The sequence below is a fragment of the Festucalex cinctus genome, chromosome 16 (assembly GCF_051991245.1).
Source record: "Festucalex cinctus isolate MCC-2025b chromosome 16, RoL_Fcin_1.0, whole genome shotgun sequence".
In the NCBI taxonomy this organism is placed as follows: domain Eukaryota; kingdom Metazoa; phylum Chordata; class Actinopteri; order Syngnathiformes; family Syngnathidae; genus Festucalex; species Festucalex cinctus.
This window is the reverse complement of record NC_135426.1, coordinates 8,781,137-8,792,409: the sequence shown is the minus strand read 5'-3', so window position 1 is coordinate 8,792,409 and position 11,273 is coordinate 8,781,137. Positions and strand designations below refer to the sequence as shown.

Sequence of the window (11,273 nt, the reverse complement as noted above, 5' to 3'; positions counted from 1 at the left end):
AATTATTTAGTGACAAAAATACAGTACACACCCCCTTTTGCTTAAAAAATAAATAAATAAAAAATGGTTTGTTCCATTTCACCCCTCCCACCTCTACTTCGTATTTAGCTCCAAACAGGTAAGCAAGCACCAACGTTCCTGTTATCTAGATGATAGTAAATATGTAAGTGTTAGTGGTGCAATATGGGTCATCATTGATCCAGGATCGGTTCGGTTCAGGCTTCCGGGTCCGGATTGGGGGGGGACTGTGCAATGTGCACATCCGCAGGAAAGCAGCATGATCAGTCCACTCTACATTCACTATAAAGTTGAGTGCTTGGGAAAAATTTGGAGTGAAATGAGTCCTCAAATGATCTCTCCCTCTTGTCCCGATGCCGTCATCCAAGCTAGCAGGAAATGTACTCAACGTAACACGCCGCCTACGCTCAGGCTAACTTCTACTTGACAAAAGTTGACCAATTAAATACATTAACGGCAATGCAAATAGTCTTCGTAAGCTTTTACTTTGAAGTTGGCCCACGTCGTGACGTGACGGCGAGCTTGACTTACCTTCTTGTCTTGTATAAATCACATTGAGTTGCCTTGTATATGAAATGTGCTCTAGAAATAAACTTGCCTTCATGAAAAAATAAAATAAATGCAACAAAAGTGGCAGCATTTGTTGCAATGATGCCACTTGGCCTGAAGATGACGCCATTGCTCTATGTTTCTCCCTCCAACTGGCGCTGCGGCCAAATCCCAGCCATCAAATTGGACATGTTGCACTCCCCCCCTTCAAATGTCTCCCCTCCCTCCAATCGACACACGAGCGAACCCCCGTGGGGCAGCTCCAATGGCGTTCCTCGCGGCTGATCAAATTGTTATTACAGCGCAGATGGGATGCGCTTCATTTATTTTAATTCCACTCCCGCCACATAGCATCTATGACGCTTGTGTTTCTCGCGATGGGCGGTGCTAATGGTAATCGATGGGCGTTGTCGGAAAAAAATTGACACAAGTTGAGGCAATCAATTGAGCGAATCTGACGACTGACGCGCCTGTGTAAAATTTCAATGAACTCTCCCGTTTACTGTCTAACCACCACCAATCAATCCGGATCGATATCGCTTTGCACGAAACTTGATTAACGTTCATGCGCTGCAATTAGTCGCCCAGCTGTTGACGCACCACGCGAATGCAGGTGTTTTGTTTTTATTGACGTGTCGTGACGTACTAGCCCCCCCCCCCCCCCCCCTCTCTCTCTCTCTCTCTCCCCCTACCAGTAGTCGCGCGCACGTTCTCCCTCTACCTTCTCGTGGGCGCGCGTGCGCGTGCGGGTTTTTGGGGGTCCGCTTGATTGAGGCAGCTGCGCGCTGTTGTCCCACGGACGCGGCGGTGTTTGGTTCAATATTCACCTGTAAACACAAGCCAGGAGCACTTCCGCCAACATTTAATCACCACTCCGGCGTCTTCACTCGTGGGCTTTTTTTTTCCTCATTTTTTTCCCTTTTAAAAAAATTATCGTGAAGAAGGATATACTAAAAGGAGGACTGCTATCTTTTTGCGTCTTTTTTTTCTTTTTTTGTGGGGAAGGGACCCCCGCACGGGAGGAGACTGGGGGTCCACTCAAGGAGGAGACAGTCATCTTCCACTCTCTGAAGACTTGAAGGTATTTTTTAAACGTTTTTTTTCTTCCTCCTGTTCACATTCCACCAGTGACATTTCCATCCCTTGCGTATTGCGTGGGTAACAGAAGCCCATGCACAATAAAGCATCCCCTCAGAGGGTTATTGCAGTGGTATTTCCTCAGCTTTCACAGTGGATGGCAGTGTCTCATTCGATGAGACTGCAAGCAGAGCCGTATGGGAACCTATATGAGCTGCATAATGAGCTTGTGGGCAAGTAGTTTCCATTTTTCATCACATTATCCCCTCCATGTTAAGGATGAATGCTGGTAGCTTGTATTTTTTTTTGTGTGTCGAATCGGTAGTGTAAACTAAAAAATAGGATTTTCCAAAAACACAATTTTCTTAATTAGGTTAAAGTCCTTCAAATCATTTGTGAATATTTATATCAAATAAGTGAATCAACACTATCTACTACTACTGGCAGGAGTGTCATGGCTGTGGCTGTTATGCAAGTTCGTTGTCACTTGTTTACATGATCAGGATTTTTGGAGACGATCACAATCCCCGATCAGCGATTTTAGGAAAAAATAAAAATCCAATAGAGCTGAGCGATATGACAACAAAAATAAATTCTTTTTTTTCAGTCATTCTAGATTATTTCGATTTTAATCAAAATAATAAACCCAACAAACATTTATTTAAAGGTTTAATTTATTCTAAAACAATCCTCTGCAAAATGTTCAAACAACAATGACGTAAATGTTTTAATGTAGACTTAACATTCATAGATTGTAAAAAAAAAAAAAAATATTCATATGCACAACTTAAATACCACAATTATGTATTTAGAAACTAGAGCTGAGAATCTTTGACCATTTCACGATTCGATTCAGAATCGATTTGATTGACAATGATTTCTGCTTCAATCTATCGATGTGCAAAGAATCGTCATGATCTACTCCAGTCTGGTTGGCAAGACAGAATGACAAATGGGGGACATTACAAATTTTTTTAAATTTATTTTATGTATTTATTTATTTATTTATTTGTACATTTATTAAGTTTTAAGCCACACTGCCCCTAATTGCCCAAATCGTGTACAACGTGAAGAGCGGCTAATTAGCTTAGCAAGGGCGAGACAGAATAAAATAATTTAAATAAAATCGATTTGGGGACATTTTACATTGATTCTGATTTGTAGTAAATGAGAGTGTCGATTCTTATAAGAATCAAAACACCCTTATATTATGAATTACTGTAAAAAGCAGTCCAGTCCACTAAACATAAACATTTCTTGTAAACAATCCATTCAGCAGAAAGCCACTTCTGCATAATTACAACTCACCATAACGTTTGGATAGAACAACTTAAGAACAGTTTTTAATCATCCAGAAGACAAGCGTGTATTCATTTACAATAAATACACCTCATTTTCACGATGTAGCTGATTTTCAACGTTTGAATTTTTAAAATGATGATAAATCAAATTAAATAACTTGTTTATGTTTATTTGGGGGTGGCTTGACACGTTCAGTATTTTTGGGGTCAATCGGGGAGTTTGGAAACCTGATGATAAAACCGTTTTGTGCCTTCTCTTGCTTCATTTTCCTCACAGTGCGTCATCAAGTTTTGCTAATTGTTACCTGAGTCAATTCTGCACGTGGAATAAGTTTGACTCGTCCATTGTTTTAGAAGTGAATATTTGTTTTGTTTTTTTTATGCTAGAGCATACAGAAGGCTTTGATGCAGCCTCTGAACTGAAGCAAATGCTTGAGGCAATACTAGTTATTACAAAAACGATCAGCAGGTGGCAGCAGAGTATAAGAGATCAACCAGGGTCATGTTGAAAACAAGCTGATTTCTCCACAGTTTTCAACAGATTTGTGAATCATGATGAAACGCAAAATGGATGGTAATATACTTATTTTCCCAGTGAAAGAGACTCAAATCTTTCTTTTGGCAGGTTCCAAGTTTTTATCGCAATATGACACAATGTGGGCCTTGCAAAATCAGTCCAAATCCAGTAAAACAGCTGGGTTTTGCTTCAGTGAAAATTAGGGATGCACGATAATATCGGTGGCCGATAATTATCGGCAATTATCAACCTATTTGATTTCTTACAGATAAACCACATAATAAAGATATGTGCCGATAATTATCGGCAATTATCGACCTATTTAACGACAAACAGATAAACTAGATAATAGAGAAATCCGCCGATAATTATCGGCATTTATCGACCAATTTGGCAGCACACAGGGATACCAGATAATAAAGAAATTTGCCGAAAATTATCGGCAATTATCAACCAATTTGATTTCATACAGATAAACCAGATAAAGAAATTTGCCGATAATTATTGGCAATTATTGACCAGTTTGATTTCAATTGTATTCAAGTTAATTTTGCAAACAGTTATTGGCTTACTTATTGGTTATCGACATCGGCACTTTCTAAACGGTTACTTTATCGGCATTGGTTGAAAATAGCATTATCGTGCATCCCTAGTGAAAATGGCTGCTGGGAGTGAATGAGTTCCTCATTTGAATGTGTTTTTAAGCATGTGACGAAAGTCTAAATAATTATCACTGTAAATGGGAATAACTTTATTAGTCAGTGTTTTATGAGATATTTTGGGGCCTCAGAAATAAAATAATGGATCGGCAATGCCAATATGTGAAGCTGGGAAGGATTTGCAGCAAGTTAGGGTGAACAGAAATGTACTATTAAACGATGAAAGGGGGGATAACATTGCAATGCTCCTTAAAAAAAAAGAAAAAAATAAGAGGACTGTCACTTCTTGAAAAGAGCAGTTTCAACCCCCCTCTGGAGGCCTGCATAAAGTGACGGAATGATGATGTAGGAGGTGGAGGTGGGGACGAACGGGAGGGAGGGTGTAAATAAAATGAGGAAGGCGAGGGGGGAGGTCGGGTGGGGGGCGTCGGGAAGCAGTGAAGGAGTGTCGAGGAGACCGCAGCGGGAATGAAAGGGGACAAGCTGGAGTGGAAACACAACTCGCCACTGCCAGTCCCATGAAGAGGAGCAATCACACACCCTTGCCCCCCCCCTCGTTTTCTTTTTTTTTTTTTAAACCTCCAAAAGGGAAAACAAAAAACGCCTTTTGTCAAATCTACATGTAGAAACAAAATTGAAATTGACTCAAAGGGACTCGAGGGAGTATTTCAGGTTTAAGGAGAGGAGTACAAACAAGGGAAACAACCAAGGCTGCCACTGATGAAAAGTCAAGTCAATCTCTTCCTTGAGATATTTCCAAACGTACGTCATCCGAATCAAATTCATTTTTTAAATTAGGGATGGGCGAGTACAGACGCCAGGTATTGATAATGGACGTATTGTGGCCGTTTTTACCAGCAGGATGTACAAATGAGAAGAACAGAAAATGCGTTTAATGTCGGGCAATTGGAAGGAAGGGCTTGCTGTAAAATCATCTGTCATGTTTTTTGGAGGGGAAATTTTATGTACTACTGCTACATGTTATTGATGAATACTAAATAATAACATAAAAAATAAATAATAAATAAATAAATACAAATCATAAACAGCAATACCAAACATCTCTAATTTTTGTTTTTAATCGAGAAAACAATTAGCAGTTGTTCAATTTTGCTATTCTAATTTCATCAGTCAAAAGGTAGCCAATCCTTCCTTGAGTTATTTTAAATATATAACCAAATTTCACTCAAATCAGTCATAAATGTTTTGAGTTACGGTATTAACAAATATTATGATTTTAAAAAGCTCCACATGAGTAATTTTGTTTGTTTCTCCGGAAACATGAAATTCACTCAAAGTCACTATACCATAATTTGTCTCACTTTTATGAGAATTCAGCAATCATTGAGTGATGTGCGATACTGCAAATTTTGATATCGATCCGATACAAAGTAAATACAGGGCCAGTATCGCGGATAGCAATAGATACTTTTTGAAAATTATCCTCTTTATTTTAATAATTAAAAAAAAGGTAGCTGTATCATTGAATTGCTTATTCTCAATCAAATTTTAACCTTTGAGTTGTTTTTTTTTAAGGACAAAAATAGGACAAAGTTAATTGATAAATCGAAAATACTTTATTAATGTTTCCCGAGGAAGTGCATAAAGTGATCATATGAAAAGAAATATAAAACAAAAATACTTCATCATATACTGTTCAGAAACCACAAATACAAAAATGTATTAAAAATGCTGCCTTCAACACTTCTTTTTCAACCCAAATAAACAAGATGTTAAAGATTATCACGCAACAACAAATATAAATTACAAAACAACATACCCCCAAAAAACAATTTCAAGTACAATACTGTATGTGTTCATGCAATCAACTCCAAAGATGAGATACGAAGTCACATGATGGCACCCGATCGAAACACTATTGTGACGTGCCCGTTTTCTGTTTGACCAAATCACAGCAGTGCATGAAAGAGCCAAACTGAAACTAAATTACAGTACTAGGTCGATATTTTAGTGCCAATATCGACCCAATATCGATACTGACTAGATATTGATAATATCGATATCTGTATCGTTCCTTTCCTTGGGTTATTCCAAAGCTACGAATCAAACTGAATCAAAATCCGTTGCACACTTTTTGAGTGATAGTGGTTACAGAAAGTTTCTACAATACTGATATATATATATATATCCATGAATGTATTTTCTCTTTTTATCAGGGGGGGAAAAGTGTCTGTCTGCAAAAAATACTCTGCATTAATTTTATTTGTCATTATTTTGGTTTCAGCTGACATGGGGCGAGTTTGGCACGCTGACGCTAACATTACAATTCAGGATAGGATGATCTCGTCATCCCGACTTTTTGGTCCCCGACTCTCCCATAATAAAACACGCCAAAGAGCCAAGCGGCAGATGATCAAGCGGTTTGACCCGCGTCGGCCCCCTCCTCAGAGGAAAGTGTTGAATAAACAATATCACGAATGGGCTAAAATTGCACTGCGCTAGCAGATGTCGACAACCTACATAAAGCCAGCTTCTTAATCACGGCAAGGCCGCTCGCCTTGCGTTATGCACTGTCGTGGCTTTGACCTAATTCCATTTGGAGGCGAGGAAGTGATGAATTAATTGGGACACAATTGAATTAGAGCTCAGCTGGATCCACAAAAGAGAGAGGGAGACGTTCATGCTGCGACTGGAGTCGTAAAACCTATTAGGGGCCCTCAAGATGAAATTGGGCACACTTGCAAAGTGGCCTCACACGTCGCATTGGCCTGAAGAAGTTGACGGTGAAGTCCTGAAAAATTGCATCATCGTGTCTCTCACCAGTGTACTTACCCGGCCGGCTATATCAAAGCAAGAATCTCACTTGCAGTTAGTGTTAATTTTGGCTGCCATTTTTAAATTTAGTTTTAGTTTTCGTCCAATTTTAGTCAGTTAGCATAGTTAGTCAACCTCATCCCATTTTTAGTGAGTCCATTTTTAATCAACTATAAATAATTTTAGTCTTTATTTTAGTCCAAGAAAACGTAATTTTATTCGTCTTGTTTTAGTCAACAAAAACTGTCGCATTTTAGTCTAGTTTTAGTCAGGCCAATACGGAGCCCCTAAGGTAACATGGTAGGAAAAAACAACTTTGCATTCCCTCGCAAAACAATCATTTCGTTCGAACGCAAAGTTGTTTTGCGAGGGAACGTAAAGTTGTTTTTTTCGCCTGCCATGTCACCTTCGCTGCGCCGTAAACACTTCCGGGTCATCTTCCATGTGAACAAAAGCGACGTGTAAACAAAGCAGTGGAAAAATACATGCTCCATCCTAGTCGCTTTGGGAAAGCTTTCCCACTGTTTTGTTTCATGCTTACAAACGTTCCATCCTCGTCGCTTTTGTGAAAGCGAAACGCCTCAACTCACTTCAAATTTGTTTCCTTTACACCAAGATGCCACCTGATGGCACTAAAGTAATATGAGCATGAAAAACGGTCTTTGTTCAATCGATGTCAGCAATGAGTACTCCTTGCAAGGCTACCATTTTTTTTCTCGCTTTAAACCGTGCAATCAAATTAGTTGATTTGCTGTGACGTATTTTTTGAAAGAAATGTCATTCTTCGGCAGCAGAGGTCCATTCAAGATGGCACACAGGAGAGACGATCCTTCAGCATTAAACTCCGTTTTAAAAGACCAGAAAGACATAACCATTAATTAAAAAAAAAAAAAAAAACAGCAGCTAAACTGGAAGCATTTATTTCAATAGAAGATGTGTCAAGATCACAGATTTAATATGAATGGGCGAACAATGGCGTTAAATGTGTTAATGTGTTTTAACGTTATCAATGTTTGTTTTTGTAAGATACTTTTGTTTTCTCTGCTTTGCTTGTGAATGTCATTAGGGCCCCGAGCAGCAACTGTGTCGTTTTCATTTAATTTTCTGTCATTCACTGCTCTCCAGCAAAAATGTCACCGATAAGGGAGAAGCGCTAAATGCACATTTTTATGGAGCCTGCTTTCCAGTCTAATGAAGAGTGACCAACGGAACAATTTAACATTCTTACACTAGATGGCGGAAGATGGCAGATAAATACAAATGTGCGGCGGCTGACTTAAGGTTGCAAAACGGATGTTTTTTTGTTTGTTTTTTTACCACCACAAACACTTTAGCAATATATCCTCTGTTTGTTGGTTTAATAAAAACATGTAGCTGTTTTTGTGCTCAGTTCAAAGCCATGCCCATTTCCTAATATCAAAACTGACTGTCAGACTCCCCCTGGATGATTCCATTTTGCCCCTCAAATTTGACATTTTCCACAAGTAAATCTACCAATTACTTCTAAAAATCCAGTCCAGCTGTTGGCAATGATGCACTCATGAGTTGGCTATATTATTGTAACAGCGTGCGCCCATAAATGGCACTTGCGTTCTTCTGAAACACTGACAAATATTGATTCTGAAAACTATGTTGAACCCAGTTGAGGAGCTCTATTTGATATAGTAGCCACAGCCTTACCTACTAACTTTTCCATCTTGTGGCATCTAGAGCGAATTACAAATGTTTTGCAATGGCCTCTAGTTTTTTGTGTGTGTCTGGGTCCCACTTCAGGGGGTGTTGTTTGTTATTATCAGCAAGGACACGAGCTCATTGGATTTGCCGGCATTTCTCCTTGTCCATTTCGCATTGACGCTACTTTGGGGTGAGAAAATGGCACATCCATTCACTTCTTTGGCTCCGAGACCAGCGCTGCCTCTCTAATTAAGCGGCTAATTAGCTTAGCATTGGCAGCGTGCGGGGCTATGAGTGGCGATCCAACAATCATTTATCATTCATTCACTCTCTGCGGGCAGTAAAAGCAAAACAGGCCCAGCTATTTCTTTTTCTAGTAAGACTGGGGTTTTTTTTCTACTTGGCTGTTTGTGTCGCAGCTACAAAGCTAATTAGTTGCTTGTTTTGTACGTTCTAGGGTGCCTGTAAAAGCTAAGCATGTCACTAATGAGGTAAAGGGGACAAATCCGATAAAGAATGCGGATTGAAGATGATGAAATGATGTCATCATAACACACCAAGTGGCCTTTGGTGCAATTCAATTCAGGTGGTCGAGCTGAAAGTTTATCCGAAGATGTACAGTAATGCTGCGGTGTGCAATATAGCAAATTTTGGTATTGATCCGATACAAGTAATACAAGTATCGATATTGCTGATATCGATACTTTTTGAAAATTATGGTGTATAATTATTTAGTTGTTTTTTTTAAATTATGGTAGCTGTATCATCAAATTGCTCACAATCAATTTTCAACCTTTAAGTGTTTTTGTGTTGTTTCCTTTTTAAACAAAGAACAAAATTAACTAATTTACTCCCCAAAACGTATAAATACGTTCTATTTGAAATATCACCATGTCCCAAAGACGTATTTTTACGTTTTTTTTTTTTTTTTTTTTTTTTTTTTTTTTTTTATGCAAGAGCATACAGAAGCCTTTGTCGCAGCCTCTGAACTGAAGAGAACGGTTGAAGGTATTTTTTGAAAATTAGCTATATACTAATGCTGATTGCTGCCAAACGGAAACAGATAGAAACATCCTTTTTTTTTTTTTTTTTTTTTTTTTTTTAACCTGATGAAAGAAGAGACTCTAATCTTTCTTTTGGCATGTTGCATGTTTTTATAGCAATAGAACACAATATTCTGTGAGCAAAATCAGTCAAAATCCACTAAAAACAGTCGGGAGTTAAGGGGGTTCCTTCAGTGAAAAGTGAAAATGGCTGTAAGTGAATGAGTTACGACAAACTGTTGATAAATAGAAATTACTTTATCTATTTCTTTTCAGAAAGAATACCACCATAATTATATATATATATATATATATATATATATATATATATATATATATATATATATATATATATATATATATATATATATATATTACTTCATCAAAAAAATAAATTACTTATCACATAATGTTTAGAAACTACAAATACAAAACATATAAAATTCTGCCTGAATACCACTTCTTTTGAGGATTTTTTTTTTTTTAACCAAAATCAAAAATATGTTAACGATTATCACACAGCAAATGTAAAACATAAATTGACATACAAAACAAATTATTTTTTAAGTACAATGCTGAATGCTTTCAGGCAACAAAGATGAGATGCTAAGTCACGTGACGGCACACGGATCGAAACACAGAAGGGGAGGAGGGAGAGCGGGAGGCGGAGCAAGTCAGCCTTTGCCTGCTCTGCTCTGACATACTTGTTATCTATTTTACCAAACTGCAGCAGTGCATAAAAGAGCCAATCTGAAACTAAACCACCTCTAGCATCAAGTACAACCCCTTAAAAATCTGGCATTTGAACCAAGAGCTGCCATATAGCGGGCGGAGCACTAATCAATTTCCCCAAATAGAATCGACAGCTGTGTTTGAGGCTGGCGAAAGTAGTGAATTAAACACTTAACACATCAATGGCGGCCCACCTTTTAAACCATGTCTGTGCAATAAATAAAATAAGCGACTGTGGATCAGGGCCGCAAAAAAAATAAAAAAAATAAAATAAAAATAAAAAATACTAAAAAAAAGGAGAATAACTCCCACGGGCCCGGGCTCATGAAAGCATATTAGCACTCGTGTCATGTAGGAGCCAGCCGCTTTGTCACAAGCAATTTTCAGTGCCAGCCACTACCCAGCCACAGCGGCGTGATGCCAGATATTATGACTTCCTCGCAGGGACGGGGAGGTGCGAGCTCCTTCTCGTGAGTCGTGGCTGCCAATGGAAACACGTTGCCACATTAAATCTTACGTTTTGGATTGAACAGGTGCAAGACCATCTGGTGTAATCCTCAACCTCACGAGCGCGCGGCGAGATAATCTGAGTTGTTGGCCGTTTCTTAACTATGGAATGGCAGAGACAGTTTTGGAAACAGGCGATTTTTCGCCAGCGGCGTCGTGTCTTCATGTGCTCCAGTGCCTTTACGTGCACGTGTGGTGGAGTGCGCATCCCTGTGGCAGACCAGTGGTCACATGACCCTGGTGCTTATGCTGAGTTCCAAAAGCCACATATTCATATTTGGCGTTCGCATGTCATTTCATTCTTTGTAAGGCTGGCAAAAAAAAAAAAAAGCACCATATATTTTTTTCACATCATCTGATCTCAATTTACATAATTATTTTTGTAAAAAAAAAAATAAATATTTTTTTTAACTCATACACT

At 38.6% G+C, this 11,273-nt stretch overlaps 1 protein-coding gene across 2 annotated transcripts in view; it reads left to right on the top strand.

Moving 5' to 3' along the window:
- The first annotated feature begins 1,263 nt into the window (after window positions 1–1,263).
- grm8a (glutamate receptor, metabotropic 8a) overlaps window positions 1,264–11,273 on the top strand; it is a 202,315-nt gene continuing 192,305 nt past the window's right edge. Inside the window, exon 1 of one of the 2 annotated variants that reach the window (XM_077499682.1) lies at window positions 1,264–1,648. The gene's annotated coding sequence lies outside the window, so the exon portion shown is untranslated. The remainder of the gene's footprint in view (window positions 1,649–11,273) is intronic. The other variant, XM_077499683.1, reaches the window with a different exon arrangement.